This window comes from Elaeis guineensis, chromosome 12 (genome assembly GCF_000442705.2).
Source record: "Elaeis guineensis isolate ETL-2024a chromosome 12, EG11, whole genome shotgun sequence".
In the NCBI taxonomy this organism is placed as follows: Eukaryota; Viridiplantae; Streptophyta; class Magnoliopsida; order Arecales; family Arecaceae; genus Elaeis; species Elaeis guineensis.
Window position 1 is genome coordinate 92311752 of NC_026004.2, and position 18458 is coordinate 92330209.

Below are 18458 nucleotides of genomic sequence, written 5' to 3' on the forward strand. Positions count from 1 at the left end.
GTGGAACACTGGTATGACATACAGGTGAGATATAAGGGTACATCATCATTATAAGTGTGGAGCCCTGTCAAGAATGTCTCTGATGGGATATAGATATAAGTGTCCCTTAGATCTGAGTCGCCTCAGTGACTTGCAAGCAACTCATTGTGCTTTGGTACTGGACTAACTGAATTTTTAATTTAGTGACAGAAGGCTTCTGGGTACAATCAAGTACTTGCAAAGTTAGAGTGTGATCAAGATGGGATTGACCACTCCAAGAGTTGGAGAAGATGAGTCACTATATTTCAATTTAGCAAAACCTTGGTCAGGATAATCCATCAGATGGATTTGATATTTTGAAATATAATGTGGACAACCTGATCAAAGTTGACAATTAAACTCTGAGGTATCCTATGAGCATTTTGGTCAAGGGGATGAATTATATGGAAACTATATCTGTATGGGTTCTCAAGATGTTGTTCTACACATTCGACCTATCTGAACATCGGGTACCATTGCTAGATGGCCACTTTGATTGGTACAAAAATTTATTTTTATGCTACTGACTTAGGTTCAGACCTATGAGGTCACACACATTAGAGTTCATGATCTGATCGGATGGTTGATCAACGATTAAGAATCGTTCTAGGGTTAAACGATCAATACGATTGACATTTAACCTAGTGCAAGTGTTGCAGGAGGATCGATTAGCAATTTGATTGTTAGTTCATTTAATTTGATTAAGTCAATAGGTTGAGATTAAGTCTAATTGAATATGATTTAATTAAATTTGGTTTGGACTTGATTGGATCAAGTCCAATGGGTTTATTGGATAAGCCAAGTGCAAGAAAAAACTAGTCCTAATCCAATTAGGACTTGGGTCAACCTAATTTCTAATTCGATTAAAAAATTAAATCATATTTAAATCTAATTTAATCTGATTAAATTAGGTTCTTAATTGGGTTAAGACCTATTTTAATTGGGTTGATTTGATTTTGGTTTGATTTGGTTTGAGAAACCAAATTTGAACAAGTCATAGATTGAATCCTAGTAAGACTAGGATTCCACCTTGTGCCACCTTAGCCCCCCACGCCCACTCTCTCTTATTTTGTGCAACAAAACCTTCTCTCCTAGGCCTTCACACAGGTCCAAGACTTTCCACTCTTTCTCTCTTACATGGAATTAAAGGAACCAGATCTAGGATTTCAGGGTTAGATCTTGAAACTTTTTCAAGATCAGGCAGCGGAAGACTAAAATAAATCAAAATTTATTTTTTAAAATTAAAAAGTCTCTAGATCTAAGATCTTATTACATGATTATTACATAGTATTAAATTAAAAATTAAAATATATAGAGCATGAGCTACATGTTGATCATATCAACATGTTTGTATACTACATCTAACGTATGTATTAAACAATAGATCAGATCTATTACCTTGCAAGTTAGACATTCTAACCTTACTGATCTAGGCTTGAGGATGATGTTGTAAACTGCATATACATTCAATCTCTAGAAGTCATCCACACAAGCCCACGAATCTCGACCAGAAGTCCTGCTTCAGAAAATCAGCACAGTATGCTAGTACTGCACTGATCCTTCTTCGATGGTTGATCAGATGCCTCCTTCTTCTTGATTTGGCCACTTCCAAAGATGAGAAGTAGGAGGAAGAGTTTTAGATTTGAGACACTCTCAAAAAAACTCAAGATGGAGGAAGGGAAGAGATGAAACTAACAACCCTAGAAGAAGACCCTCTTCTTCTTCTCTTTACTCTCTCCTAGACATCCTATCTTGCATCTATTATATCTCCATGACCCAAAGGTCTCTCTCTCTAATTTTTGGATAACTCAAAGGTCTCTCAAATATCTATAATCTACAAAGATTTCATAAAAAAACTCATTTTATAGAGAGAGATATGATATAGTCCTTGTCTAGGTCAAATACCTAGTCAAGGCTTATCCAAACATGGCAAGAAAAGGGGCACCCAACTCTTGGGTGCCTTCTCCTTATTTTCATGCATGGACTACTAGCAAAGGGTGCAGAATATATGCCCTAAAAGTCACAAAAATCTCAAAAAAGAATTGGATAAATTCAGTACAAAAAGAAAAGAGTTTTGGATTTCTAAAACTCTATCTCATAGAATTTGAAATCCAAACTTATTCCTACTTTGATTTGATCCACAATCACTTTCCATGTATGAAAGAAGAGAGGAAACCTTTTGGATGTAGGAAAGACCTAGGAGAAAACTTTTGTCACACAAAATAAGAGGGGATTGGTGTGGAATAAGAGAGAGGGCATGGGGGGGCATATGTGGTGCAAGGTGGAATCCTAGTCTTACTAGGATTCTATCTTATGACTTATTTTAATTTGATTTCTCAAATCAAATCAAACCAAAATTAGATCAACCCAATTAAAATAGATCTTAACCTAATTAAAAATCTAATTTAATTAGATTAAATTAGATTTAAATCTGATTTAATTTTTTAATCAAATTAGAAATTAGGTTGACCCAAGTCCTAATTGAACTAGGACTAGTTTTTTCCTTGCACTTGACTTATCCAATAAACCAATTGGACTTGATCCAATCAAGCCCAAACTAAATCTAATTAAATCATATTCAATTAGGCTTAATCTCAGCCCATTGGTTTAATCAAATTAAGTCAATTAACAATCGAATTGCTAATCAATCCTCCTACAACACTTGCACTAGGTTAACTGACAATCGTATTGATCATTTAATCCTAGAACGATTCTTAATCGTTGATCAACCATCTGATTGGACCACAAACTCTAATGTGTGTGATCTCATAGGTCCGAACCTAAGTTGGTAGCATAAGAATAAATTTTTATCCCAATCGAAGTGACCATCTAGCAATGGTACCCGACGATCGAATAGGTCGAATGTGTAGAACAACATCCTTAGAACCCATGCGGATATAGTTTTCATATAATTCATCTCGTTGACCAAAATGATCATAGGACATCTCAGAGTTCAACATCAACTCTGATCAGGTTGTCCATATTGTATTTCAAAATATCAAATCCATCTGATGGATTACTCTGGCTAAGGTTTTGCTAAATTGAAATATAGTGACTCATTCTTCTCCAACTCTTGGAGTGGTCAATCCCATCTTGATCACACTCTGACTTTGCAAGTACTTGACTATGCCCAAAAGCCTTCTATCACTGAATTAGAAAAATTCAGTTAGTCTAATACCAAAGCACAGTGAGTTGCTTGCAAGTCACTGAGGTGATCTCAGATCTAAGGGACACTTATACCTATATCCCATCAGAGACATTCTTGACAGCAGAATGCTCTGGAGTTGGTCACGTTTCATGATGATGTACCCTTACATCTCACCTATATGCCATACCAGTGTCTCCACACTCCTTGGTTAAGAGGACAACCAACCCATATGGCCTACAGTGACCTATGCTCGATAGAAGCTGTCATCCTTATTAACAGCCTATCATTTGGTCGTGAACAGTTTTAAGGGCTCATCGATAAATCCTCTCTTTATCGAATCTGAATAGTCCTAAGGACTTCATCATAACAACGGAGTTCATTAGAAGATGAAAGCTTATGATGAAAATATCAAATATATTTTATTTATTAACAAATCAATTACTATACTTGGTTGCTCAACCGTCAACAGCTTGACGATTGGCTTTTAGGACATATTTTTCAATAACTCTCACTTGTCCTAAAGCTACTCGGTACAGTATCTAATATCCATCTTCGACTTGTGATTGTCGAACTCCTTTATTGTCAGGGCTTTAGTGAAGGGGTCGGCCAGGTTCTCCTTTTTGTCGATCTTCTGAAGGTCGATGTCACCTCGATCCATGATCTCTCGGACCAGATGGAAGTGATGCAAAATATGTTTCGTCTGCTGGTGTGCTTTGGGTTCCTTCGTCTGAGCTATGGCACCAGTGCTGTCGTAGTAGGGCAGGATCGGACCATCGAGGGAGGGTGCTACTTCGAGCTCGATGATGAATTTTCTCAGCCATACAGCTTCCTTCACGGTATCCGATGCTGTGATGTACTCTACTTCACAAACAGAGTCTACCACAGTATGCTGCTTGAAACTCTTCCAGCAGATAGCTCGATCATTCAGAATAAAGATATAACCCGACATGCTTCTACTATCATCATGGTCAGATTGAAAGCTGCAGTCTGTGAACCCCATAAGTTTTAGATCTGACTCGCCATAAACCAACCATTGGTCCGTAGTATTTCTCAAATACTTAAGGATGGCCTTAACCACTTTTCAGTGATTATCTCTAAAATCAGATTGGTATTTACTCACTACTCCTAGTGAGTATGCCACATCTGGTCTTGTACATGTCATGACGTACATGATAGATTCCACGGTCGAAGCATATGGGACTCTACTCATACACTCTCTCTCTTTACGAGTTATCGAACAATCCTTCTTAGAGAGAGAAATTCCATGGCCTATCGGTAGATAGCCCTTCTTGAAATTCTTCATGCTGAACCTCTTTAGCACAGTGTCTATGTACGTGGACTGGGATATCCCAAGCATCTTTTAAGATCTATCCCTATAGATCTTCATCCCTAGGATGTAAGATGCTTCACCCAAGTCCTTCATGGAGAACTGTGATGACAACCAAACTTTTATTCCCTGTAGTGCGGAGATGTCATTCCCGATTAAGAGAATATCATCCATGTACAAAACAAAGAATATCACAATTGGACTATTTGCCCATTTATAGTATGCTTCAATCCATAAATGAATCTCTAAAGTTTGCACACTTTGGACTCATCTGTGGATGTAAACCCCTCAGGTTGTATCATATACACCTCTTCAATCAGCTCTCCATTTAGGAAAGATGTCTTTACATCTATTTGCCAGATCTCATAATTCAGATGGACAGCTATTGCAAGCATTATCCGAATGAATTTGAGTATTGCTATAGGAGAAAATATTTCATCATAGTCAATACCATAACATTGATGATATCCCTTGACAACCAGACGGGCTTTATAGGTCTCCACCTTTCCATCTGCGCCCTTTTTCCTTTTGAATACCCATTTACACCCAATGGGTTTAACCCCTTCAGGTGGGTCAACCAATATCCATACATCGTTGACCTTCATGGACTCTATTTCGGATTTCATGGCTTCAAGTCATTTTTCAGAATCAGGTCTTTGCATTGCATCCATATAGGTGATCGGATCCTCATTGTTCTCATCAAGTTCGATGGGATCACCATCTCGGATCAAGAAATCATAGTATCTGTCCGACTGATGCGGTGCTCTATCAGATCACCTTAATGTGTAGGTACATTGAGCTCTGGATCTGATCTAATCAAATCCGACTTAGGTTCAGCTATTGGTGTCGGTCCTTCTACCTGTTGAACTTCATCAAGTTCAATCTTAGAGGCAAGGTTCCTTCACTAAGGAACTCCTTTTCTAAAAAGATTGCCTTAAGGTTGACGAACACCTTTTGCTCATCAGCATGGTAGAAAAAATATTCTTTGGTCTCTTTGGGGTACCCTATGAATGTGCATTTGTCAGACCTAGGTCCAAGTTTGTCTGTGACTAATCGTTTGACATAGGTCGGGCACCCCCAGACCCTAAGGTGTGAAAGTGCTGGCTTACGCTCTATCCATATTTCATATGAAATCTTAATTACAGACTTACTTGGAACCCTATTTAACAGATAACTGATCGATTCGAGTGCATATCCCTAGAAGGATATCGGCAAGCTGGCAAAACCTATCATGAATCGAATCATATCTAATAGAGTCTGATTTCTCCTTTCAGACACACCATTATGCTGTGATATTCCTGGAGGAGTCCATTGGGAGAGAATCTCATTCTCTCTTAGATATGTGAGAAACTCACTAGAAAGATATTCTCCTCCTCAATTAGATCGAAGAGTTTTAATACTCTTCCTAGTTTATTTTTCTATTTCACTTCGAAATCATTTAAACATTTCAAATGAATTCGACTTATGTTTCATCAGATAGACATATCCATATCAGGATAGATCATCTGTGAAAGTTATGAAGTAGAAATATCCATCTCTAGCACTTGTGCTCATGGGCCCACATACATCAGTATGTACTAGGCCCAAGAGCTCAGTAGCTCTCTCACCTTTTTCAGTAAAAGATGACTTGATCATTTTACCAAGAAGACAGGACTCACAGGTTGGAAGTGATTCACAATCACTGACTTCGAGGACTCCCTCTTGAGTCAACTTGTTTATTCTGTTCTTGTTTATATGACCTAGCCTATAGTGCCATAAGTAGATATCTGATACACACTATCTAATCTAGGGTACTTGCCAGTAGAATAGACTCTTATCAGGCTTGATCTTTCTGGTCTGGCCCTGCACTGATGTTCCAGCCTGAACTTGTACCTTCTTCACTTTTTTCTTCTTGTTCTTCTTTCCTTTCTTAAAGGGTCGAGAACCAAAAGATGAACCTCCCACTAAGTTCACCGACTCCTTGTGGAGTTGGTGATCCTTCTCAAAGTTCTGAAGTAACTCCAGTAACCCGTGGTAGTTCACTTCAGACTTTGTCATTCTATAATGAGTGAGAAATGGGAGATAAGACTTGGACAGTGAGTTTAGTATTGCATCCTTTCCAAGATGCTCATGCAAGGGAAAGCTGAGCTTGCTCAATCATTCCATCAGCTCGATCATGTACAATACATGATCAGTGACAGAGGCACCATCCCACATTTTGGCATTGAAGATGGCACAACTAGTCTTGTGCCTCTCCACATCATCGGGTGTGCCAAAGGCATCCTCCAACACTTGAAGCATATCCTTTGGCTGAGCCATCTCAAATCTGTGATTGAACTCGTTGCTCATGGCAACCATCATGATACAGCACACCGTGGTCCGATCACTGAGCTACTTCTGATAAGTATCTCTGACTGTTCCACGTGCATTTGTAGCTGGCTCCTCAGGTGCAAGGTCCATTATCACATATAGGATCCGTTCATGCTCCAGGACTATCTTCAACTTTTGGTACCAGCTATCGAAGTTGGATCCCATCAACTTATCATTGTCTAATATGATCGGAGCAATAGAGAAGTGACCATATCTTCACAAAAGAAAACTATAACCTAATTAGTCATTGATTCATTAAACCTAAAGATTTAGACTTTAATCAAAAAGTTTCTTCCACTATTTTATTCGAATTGGTAGCCTCTACTTCCAATTCGAGAAATTACCCTAATTCCTTAGTGGATACTAGAATCCACTTAGACTGCACACAAGTCCAACTTTGGTTGGCCAACCTATGTACATCTAAGGGTAGGTTCATAACCAATTATTTCTCTAAATAATTTCTAATAATTTTAATTTTACCCCAGAAACCTAATCAGTAGGCTTTGGCCTCTACTGTAAGGATCCGGTTAGGTCCAACCATTAACATGACTATACTTGGTGCATCTAACCAACGAATGATTAAGCCCAACTTTAGTTGGCCAACCTAACCACCATTAGAGAGATACTTCCAAGTCGTCATATGATGAGTGATAATTTCATTAGTCAACAAGCACCAGGCCTTTGGGTCTGCAATTGTTATTGAGTTAATGGACTCATTATCAAACACCTTAATGGGAGGCTATGACTCAGTTATCTCCATAACTTTATCATTTTAAGGACCTAATAATTTTAGAAGATTGAAATGATTTAGAGGATGAGGTCAGATGAACCAGCTTATCATGATCCTGCCACTGGCTTCACCAAGTCAGCTTAAGGGAGACCATTAAAAGGGCTGGTCTAGGAGCACCTAAATCAGTCACACTGATTTACCTGGCTGACATGGGTCAGCTCGAATAATCAAGTGATCCGATCAAAACATAATTTCACCAAGAGGCCAGATAAGTTCGATCAGTGGGAGGGTCGGCCAAAGCTTGCCTTAGACACCAAAAAAAATAGCCAGGTAAGCAGATTCCCAATTTAAAACCATCGATCTGGTTTACCTTAGACACCAACTGATTTAATTAATTTCGATTAGATCAACCTAACAGTTCATGCTAAACCGCTTAGCCAAGAATCAAGTCTATTTGGTTCTCATTAAAGACATTGACTTGACCAACTACAACTATTGTAATTGATCTAGAGAATCCTTGACCTAATCTAAGACAATAATTAATTAGATTTAGTCAATTCTCTAATTAAGTCCATCTTTAATCTAACCATTGGTCTAACCCAATTAATGGACCTAATTCCCACTAACCCATTAACCCAATGTGTTATGGTTTGCGTCTTAGGTTCTTCAATTCACAATCCTAGAACCAAATCAAACAACTTCTTAATTCTTAATTAAATTTTAGGCTGAGGGTTGGATTCAACTTTTTGAAAATAATTTTTTATGTTTGTAAAATAATTTTATAATATGGTTCTACCAACCATATTGCATGTTTAATTCATAATTAAGATGCAAATGAAATAAACATGAAACTACTTTAGATCTAATCTAAACAGGTTCATGTAATTGAAATAATTTTAACTTTAAATATTTTTTTTGCACAAAAATTATTAATAAAAAGATTTTATTTTAGATTTAAATATTTTTTAAATTTAATAAATTATAAATTTAATCTAGATCATATCTAACAAATTTAAGATTAAAGATAGATCTACACGAACTAGGACAACCTTTGCACTGTAAGGGATAAATCTTACAGCAGGACAACCTTGCAGTTCGTGATTGATCTAAAATTTTAATTTTAAATTTAATAATTATATTATAAATTAGATCTAATCTATGAGATAATCTAAGTATGTATCAATAATTATGTAATAAACAACCTAGGCTCTGATACCAATTGAAGGAACCAGATCTACGGTTTCAGGGTTAGATCTTGAAACTTTTTCAAGATCAGACAGTGAAAGACTAAAATAAATCAAAATTTATTTTTTAAAATCAGATAATCTCTAAATCTAAGATTCTATTACATGATTATTACATAGTATTAAATCAAAAATTAAAATATATAGAGCATGAGCTACATGTTGATCATATCAACATGTTTGTATACTACATCTAATGTATGTATTAAACAATAGATCAAATCTATTACCTTGCAAGTTAGACATTCTAACCTTACTGATTCGGACTTGAGGATGATGTTGTAAAATGCACACACATCCGGTCTCTAGGAGTCATCCACACGAGCCCACGAATCTCGATCAGAAGTCCTATTTTAAGAAATCAGCACAGTATGCTAGTACTGCACTGATCCTTCTTCGATGGTTGATCAGGTGCCTTCTTCTTCTTAATTTAGGCTCTTTCAAAGATGAGAAGTAGGAGGAGGAGTTTTAGATCTGAGACACTCTCAGAAAAACTCAAGATGGAGGAAGAGAAGAGATGAAACTAACAATCCTAAAAGAAGACCCTCTTCTTCTTCTCTTTACTCTCTCCTAGACACCCTATCTTGTGTCCATTATATCTCCATGACCCAAAGGTCTTTCTCTTTGATTTTTGGATATCCCAAAGGTCTCTCAAATCTCTATAATCTAAAAAAATTTTATAAAGAAACTCATTTTAAAGAGAGAGATATGATAGAGTCCTTGTCTAGGTCAAATACCTAGTCAAGGCTTATCCAAACATGGCAAGATAAGGGGCGCCCAACTCTTGGGTGCCTCCTTATTTTCATGCATGGACCATGAGCAAAGGGTGCACAATGTGTGCTCTAAAATCCATAAAAATCTAAAAAAAAATTTGGATAAATTCGGTGCACAAAGGAAAGAGTTTTGGATTTCTAAAACTCTATCTCATAGAATTTGAAATCCAAACTTATTCCTACTTTGATTTGATCCACAACCACTTTCCATGTGTGACAGAAGAGAGAAAACCTTTTGAATGTAGGAAAGATCTGGGAGAGGACTTTTGTCGCACAAAATAAGAGAGGATTGGCATGGAATAAGAGAGAGGGCGTGGGGGGGGCTTATGTGGCGCAAGGTGGAATCCCAGTCTTACTAAGATTCTATCTTATGACTTATTTTAATTTGGTTTCTCAAACCAAATCAAACCAAAATTAGATCAACCCAATTAAAATAGATCTTAATCTAATTAAAAACTTAATTTAATTAGATTAAATTAGATTTAAATCTGATTTAATTTTTTAATCAAATTAGAAATTAGGTTGACCCAAGTCCTAATTGAACTAGGACTAGTTTTTTTCTTGCACTTGGCTTATCCAATAAACCAATTGGACTTGATCTAATCAAGTCCAAACTAAATCTAATTAAATCATATTTAATTAGACTTAATCTCAGCCCATTGACTAAATCAAATTAAGTCAATTAGCAATCGAATTGCTAATCGATCCTCCTACAACACTTGCACTAGGTTAAATATTAATCCTATTGATCATTTAACCCTAGAATGATTCTTAATCGTTGATCAACCATCCGATCGGATCATAAACTCTAATGTGTGTGATCTCATAGGTCCGAAACTAAGTCGATAGCATAGAAATAAATTTTTATACCAATCGAAGTGACCATCTAGCAATGGTACCCGACGACCGGATAGGTCGAATATGTAGAACAACATCCTTAAAACCCATGCGGATATAGTTTTCATATATTTCATCCTCTTGACTAAAATGATCATAGGATACCTCAGAGTTCAACTATCAACTCTGATCATGTTGTCAATATTGTATTTCAAAATATCAAATCCATATGATGGATTATCCTGGCCAAGATTTTGCTAAATTGAAATACAGTGACTCATTCTTCTCCAACTCTTGGAGTGGTCAATCCTATCTCGATCACACTCTGACTTCGCAAGTACTTGACTATGTCCAGAAGCCTTCCGTCACTGAATTAAAATTTAGTTAGTCCAGTACCAAAGCACAGTGAGTTACTTGCAAGTCACTGAGGTGATCTCAGGTCTAAGGGACACTTATACCTATATCCCATCAGAGATATTTTTGACAGTAGAATGCTCTGGAGTTGGTCACGTTCAATGATGATATACCCTTACATCTCACTTGTATGCCATACCAGTGTCTCCACACTTCTTGGTTAAGAGAATAACCAACCCATATGGCCTACAGCGACCTATGCTTGATAGAAGCTATCGTCCTTATTAATAGCCTATCATTTGATCATGAACAGTTTTAAGAACTAATCGATAAATTCTGTCTTTATCGAATCTGAATAGTCCTAAGCACTTCATCATAACAACGGAGTTCATTAGAAGATGAAAGCTTATGATGAAAATACCAAATATATTTTATTTATTAATAAATCAATTGCTATACTTGGTTGCTCAACAGTTAATAGCTTGATGATTGACTTTTAAGATATATTTCCCAACAAGAATGTGATTGTGGATCAAGTCAAAGTAGGAATTAGTTTGGATTTCAAATTCTATGAGATAGAATTTTAGAAAACTAAAACTCTTTCTTTATGGCACTGATTTTACCCAATTTTTTTTTGAGATTTTCATGATTTTTATGAAATATATTATGCACTCTTTGTTGGTGGTCCATGGCAGAAAAAGAAGAAGGGGGCCCCCAAGAGTTGGGCACCACTTGTCTTGCCCTGTTTGGATTTTTCTTGACTAGGTATTTGACCTAAACAAGGATTCTTCATATCTCATTATTTAAGATGAATTTCTTCTTAAAATTTTTATATATTATAGAGCATTGAGAGTCCTTTGGGGCATATGAAAATCAAAGAGAAAGATTATTGGGGCATAGAGATATAATTGACACAAAACTAAATTTCTAGGTGAGAGCAAAGAGAAGAAGAAGAGGGTCTTCTTCTAGGGTTGCTGAGTTCACCTCTTCCCTTCCTCTATCTGTAAGTTTTCTGATAGTATCTCACATCTAAAACTCCTTCTCCTACTTTTCATCTTTGGAAGAGTCCAAATCAAGAAGAAAGAGGCATCTGATCGACCATCAAAGAAGGATCAGCACAGTACTAGCATACTGTACTGATTTTCTAGACCAGAACTTCTGATCGTGATTCGTGGGCTCATGTGGATGACTCCTAGAGGTCGGATGTATGTGCGGCTCACAACATCATCCTCAAGCCTGAATCAGCAAAGTTAGAATGTCTAACTTGCAAGGTAATAGATCTGATCTATTATATTTTACATACATTAGATGTAGTATAGAAATATATTGATATGATCAACATATAGTTCTTGCTCTTTATATTTTAATTTTTGATTTTATACCATATAATAATCATGTAATAGGATCTTAGATCTAGAGATTCTCTAATTTTATAAGATAAATTTTGATTTATTTTAGTCTTCCACTATCTGATCTTGAAAAAGTTTCAAGATTGAAATCCTAGATCTGGTTCCTTCATAAACATCATCCTCCTGTAATGATGTATCATTTGGTCGTGAATATGTTTAAGAACTATACGATAAGTCTCTTCTTTATCATATACTAATATAGTTCTAAGGATGTCATCACAATATAAGAGTTCAAAAAAGATGTAACTTTATGATGAAAAATATCAGAATAACTTTTATTCATTTATCAATAATTCATATACAAAGATGAACTCAATCATCACACGATTGATTTTAGGACACAATTTTCAACAACTCTCACTTGGACTAAAACTAATCGGAGTAGTATCTTATACCCATTTTCTATTTTAAGTCATCGAACTCTTTGATCTCAAGAGCTTTAATGAAGGGGTCGGATAGGTTCTTCTTTCCATCAATCTTCTGAAGCTCGATGTCACCTCGGTTTATCATCTCTTGCATCAGGTGATAGCGGTGCAGAATATTTTGTAGCATCTGATGTAACATTGTATTTCACTTCACATATAGAATCGGCCACAGTATATTGCTTGAAACTCTTCCAGCAAATATCTCCTCTATTTAAGGTAAATACGTAGCCCGACATACTTCTGCTGTTATCACAATCTGACTGAAAATTAAAATCAGTATATCCTACAAGTTTCAGGTCAGTGTCTTCATAGATAAGCCATTGATCTTTAGTATTTCTCAAATACTTAAGAATTACTTTCACAATCTTCCAATGCTTCTCATCCGGATCAGTCTGGTACCTACTCACTATCCCTAGTGAATAGGCCACATCCGATCTCATACACATCATAGCATACATGATAGATCCCACTATCAAAGTATATGGTATTCTACTCATATGCTCTCTCTCTCTTCAGGAGTTATCAGACAATCCTTCTTGGAGAGAATAATCCCATTACCTATCGAAAGATAGCCTTTCTTAGAATTATCCATGTTGAACCACTTCAACAAGGTATCGATGTACGTGGATTGGGACAATCCAAGCAACCTTCTAGATCTATCCCTATAGATCTTCATCCCAAAGATGTAAGAAGCCTCTTCCAGATCCTTCATGAAGAATTGTGATGATAACTATAGCTTCACACTCTGCAAAGTCGAAATGTCATTTTTTAGTAATAGTATATCATCCACATACATTATAAGAAAGATGACTATAGAATTGGTAGTCCACTTGTAGATGCAAGTCTCTTCTCTATTCCTCACAAAGTCATACATTTAGATCACCTTATCAAAATGCATGTTTCAACTCCTAGACGCCTGCTTAAGTCCATAAATAGACCTATTTAGCTTGCACACTTTTGACTCATCTGTGAATGTGAACCCTTCAGGATGTATCATATACACCTCTTCTTCCAGCCCCCCATTAAGAAAAGTAGTTTTGATATCTATTTGTCAGATCTCATAATCCAAGTGTGCAGTGATTGCAAGCATAATCTGGATGGACTTGAGTATTGCCATAAGAGAGAACGTCTCGTCATAGTCAATACCATAACACTGACGGTAACCCTTGATAACTAGACGAACTTTATAGATTTCTACCTTTTTGTCCGCTCCTCTTATCCTTTTGAAAATCCATTTACATCCTATGGGTTTTATCCCTTCGGATGGATCAACTAGTGTTCATACACCATTGATCTCCATGGACTCCATCTTGAATTTCATGGCCTCAAGCTATTTCTGAGAGTCAGGCCTTTGCATGGCCTCTATATAGGTGATCAGATCCTCATCGTTCTCATCAAGTTCGATGGGGTCACCATCCTAAACCAAAAAATCATAGTATTTGTCTGACTGATGTGGTGCTCTACTGGATCTCTTTAATGGTGCCTCTACTGGCTCCAGATTCGATTCTCCAATCAAATCTAATTCTGTATGTGTCAATCCTTCCACCTCATGAACTTCATCAAGTTAAATTTTATAGGCATTAACTCCTTCACTAAGAAACTTCTTTTCCAAAAAGATTGTCCTATTGCTGACAAATGCTTTTTGCTCTGCAGCGAGGTAGAAGTAGTACCCTTTAGTTTTCTTTGGGTACCCTACGAATAAGCATCTATCGGACTTAGGTCCAAGCTTATCTATCTTTAAATGCTTGACATAAGCTGGACATCCCCAGACCCTAAGGTGTGAGAGCACCGGCTTACGTCCAGTTCATAACTCATATGAAGTTTTATCGACAGACTTGCTCGGCACCTTATTCAAAATGTAGAAGATAATTTCTAGAGCATATCCCAAAAAGAGATTGACAGACTCGCAAAGCCCATCATGGATTGGACTATGTCTAACAATGTTCTATTCCTCCTTTCAGACACCCCGTTATGTTAGGTATTCTAGGAGGGATCCACTGTGAGAGAATTTTATTTTCTTCTAGATACGTCAGAAACTCACTGGTGAGGTATTCACCACCTCAGTCTAACCAAAAGATCTTAATACTCTTTCCAATCTGTTTCTCTACTTTAGTATGGAATCGTTTAAATATTTCAAATGATTCTGACTTATGCTTCATAAGATAGACATACCCATACCTCGATAGGTCGTCTGTAAACATAATGAAGTAGTAGTATTTTTCTCTAACACTTATGTTCATAGGTCCGCATATATCAGTATGTATTAGACCTAAGAAATCGCTGGCTCTTTCACCTTTTTTCTTAAAAGGTGACTAGTCATCTTACCAAATAGATAGGATTCACAGGTTGGTAATGATTCACAATCATTTATTTCAAGAATATGTTCCTTGATCAACCTGTCAATCCTACTCTTGTTCACATGATCAAGCCTACAATACCAGAGGTAGGATTCACTGACATTATCTAATTTAGGACATATTTATTGGCTATGTACATTACACTAACAGGCCATGATATTATGTATATGCCATATTTTAATTGTCCACGCATAATTGCAGTATCATTTATAATAATATCATAAAAATCATTCTTTATTATAAACTTGAAACCAAGTTTGGCTAAAAGGTCTATAGAGATGACATTCATCAAAAAGGAGAGACAATAATGACAGTCATCTAACATGATGCTACTGGACTTGAAGACAAGCTGTAAAGTTTTCAAGGTCAGAACTGGAACAAGACTTCCATCTCCAATGTTAAGGAACTGCTCGCCCTCTCAAAATTTTTTACTTATCTACAGTCTTTATAATGAATTGCATATATTAATCAAACTTTTAGTATCTAATATCCAAATAATAATATTACAATAAAAAAATTACAATGAGTTATCATATAAGGATCTTGTGAAGCAACCATTTGCTTCTTTCTCTCATTTTTAGACCTGTTTGGGTCAAGAGTAGCTATGTAAGCAGGATAATTTCTCTTCCAATGATCCAGCTTCTCACAGGAGAAGCATTCTGCCTAGCTCTTATGAACCTTTGATGTTTTGCTCTGCTTAGGATCGACGGCATGGGATTTTTGTACTTTTTTTTCTTTCCTCTTCTAGAGGATCGACACCCTACAGATGAATCTCCCACTAAATTTATCCGCTCTTTCTGGAGCTAGTGGTCATTCTCAAAAGTCTATAGTAATCTTAGCAAACCATGCTAGTTCACTGCAGGCTTCATCATTCTGTAATGACTAAGAAAGGGTAGGTAAGATTTCGGTAGTGAATTGAGGATAGCATCCTTGCCTAATTATTCATGCAATGAAAAGCTAAGTTTGCTAAAGCATTCAATCTACTCAATCATGTACAATACATGATCGATGATGGAGGCTCCCTCTTGCATATGGATATTGAACACTGCACAAGAGGTTTTGTGTCTCTCTATATCCTCTGAGGTGCCGAAGGATTCCTTCAACATTTGAATGATCTTCTCTAGTTGTGCATCCTTGAACTTACGGCTAAGCTCATCGTTCATAGTTGTCCTCATCATGCAATGCACAGTCGTGCGATCATTGAGCCACTTCATGTAAGTGTCTCTCATGGCACGAGAAGCATGGCTGTAGGTTCTTCAAGTGCCTTATCTGTAAGGATATATAAAATTTTCTCATCCTTCAAGACGATCTTCAACTTTCGATACCAGCTATCAAAGTTGGGTCCGGTGAGCTTGTCGTGGTCTAATAGCGTACAAAGAGATAGTATATTGGCCATAACTAAAAGAAAAATGTAAGACTATTAGTATATGAATTACTTTTTAATCTCAAAGATATGGACTTTAGTCTAAAGGTCCTCCCACTATTTATACGAATTGGTAGTCTCTATCTCCAACTCGAAGAATTACATTAATTTCTTAGCGAGTACTAGAATCCATATAGATAGGTTCATAACCAGTTGTTTCTCCAAACAACTTCTAGCAATTAGGTTTTGCCCCAGACATCCCTCCTCTGAAAATTCTGATTAGGTCGAATCATTAACATGACAACATCAAGTACATCCAACAAACAAATATCCAGGCCTGAGTGTGGCTTGGCCAACCTGAGCATTGATCTGAAGGTACATCATGATGATCATATGATGAATGACAATTCCAATACGTAATAGACACCAAGCATGTGGTGCCTCCAATGCCTATTTAGAATATTAGACTCATTATCATGCATCTTAATTGGAGGCTATGTCCAAGTTATCTCAGAATTCTATCATTTTATAGACCTAATAATTTAGAAAATTTAATTTCATTGACTTGAGAATAAAAAAAGAAGTTGACTTGCAAGCTGTAAATCCTCCCACTGACTTCACCAAGTCATGTAGGGGATTAGACATAAGCTGGTTTAAAGATATCTAAATTAGTCATACTGATTCACCTTAATGGAATGAGTTTGCACGAATCGACTAGTGACCTAATCAAAATATAATCTAGCATGTTGGCCAGATAAGTGAGATCAGTGGGAGGGGTGTGCCCTTAACTCACCGTAGATGCATCTAGGTGAATAACTCCCGATTAAAAATCACTTGATCGAATCTGCCAAACTTATCTTAGACACCAACTGGTTAATTAGCTTTGATTTGATCCATCAGAAGATTTGGACTCAACCACAGAGCCATGATCATGGTCCATTTATTAGGGTCAAACACATGGACTTGATCAAACTTCAACTATTAAGATTGATCTAGAGAAATTCTGACCTAATCTAATTCAACACTTGATTAGATTTAATCAATTTTTTTACTTAGTCCATATGTGTTTCTAACCCTAGGTCTAACCCATTAGAAGGACCTGATTCATGCTAACTCTTTGTCTATCGATTTATGTGGTATCTTAAAGATCTTCAATTCTCAAATTTGAATTATTCAAAGCTTAATTCAAAATTAAGTGTGTGAAATATGTGTTTCAGTCTGTAGAACTATTCTACAAGAGTTTCAGGTGAAGCATACCATATGTTTCAATTAATGAAAATAAATTTTCATAATATGTTTAATAATTAAACATATATAGGTATGATCTAAACTTTATACATATATCTCATGTATCATGATAACTTTTAGATCAATACCGATTACATCTAATGAAACATGCTATTCAGATTTAAAATAATTTTATATCTAAATTTATCTTATTGTAATAAATTATAAATCACTTTAGATCTAATCTAAACATATGTATGATCAAAATAATACATAAAAATCTGTTCATTTTTTTCTTCATGAAATCAGATCACAACGACACCCCTACACGTCATAAGAGAATCCATCGAATAAGTAAAAGAAAGATTAATCTCTTCGATCTCTTATGATAGGATAGCCTGATAATCTTATCAAACTGAGTACTAGGCTACTAAGATCTAAAATTTAATTTCATATATAATTACATTAACATGCAATTATTGACAAAATAATTTTATGTCATGAACATGTCTTTGATCTTATCAATCATATTCTTCATCTAATCTAATTAGTTTTGATGTATTACATACATCATATCAGATCTGAAACACATCTTATATTGATTATAAAATATTAATTTTAAAATTAATATCATATAAAAAATTAATTAGATGTAAATATGAATGCACAGGGAATAAATTTTTGGTAAAATCTATTTTGGTGTAGTGCTGATTTTCGATAGAGTTCAGATCTAAATATCTATCAAAATAGATCCAATTTAGATCTAAAATAAATCTCACTTCATAATAAAAATAATAATATTAAAATTTTATTAAAATAAATTTTAAATAAATTTTAAATCTCATTGTTATTCCATAAAAAATTCAGTAACAGCTAAATTCTATTATAATAAACTTA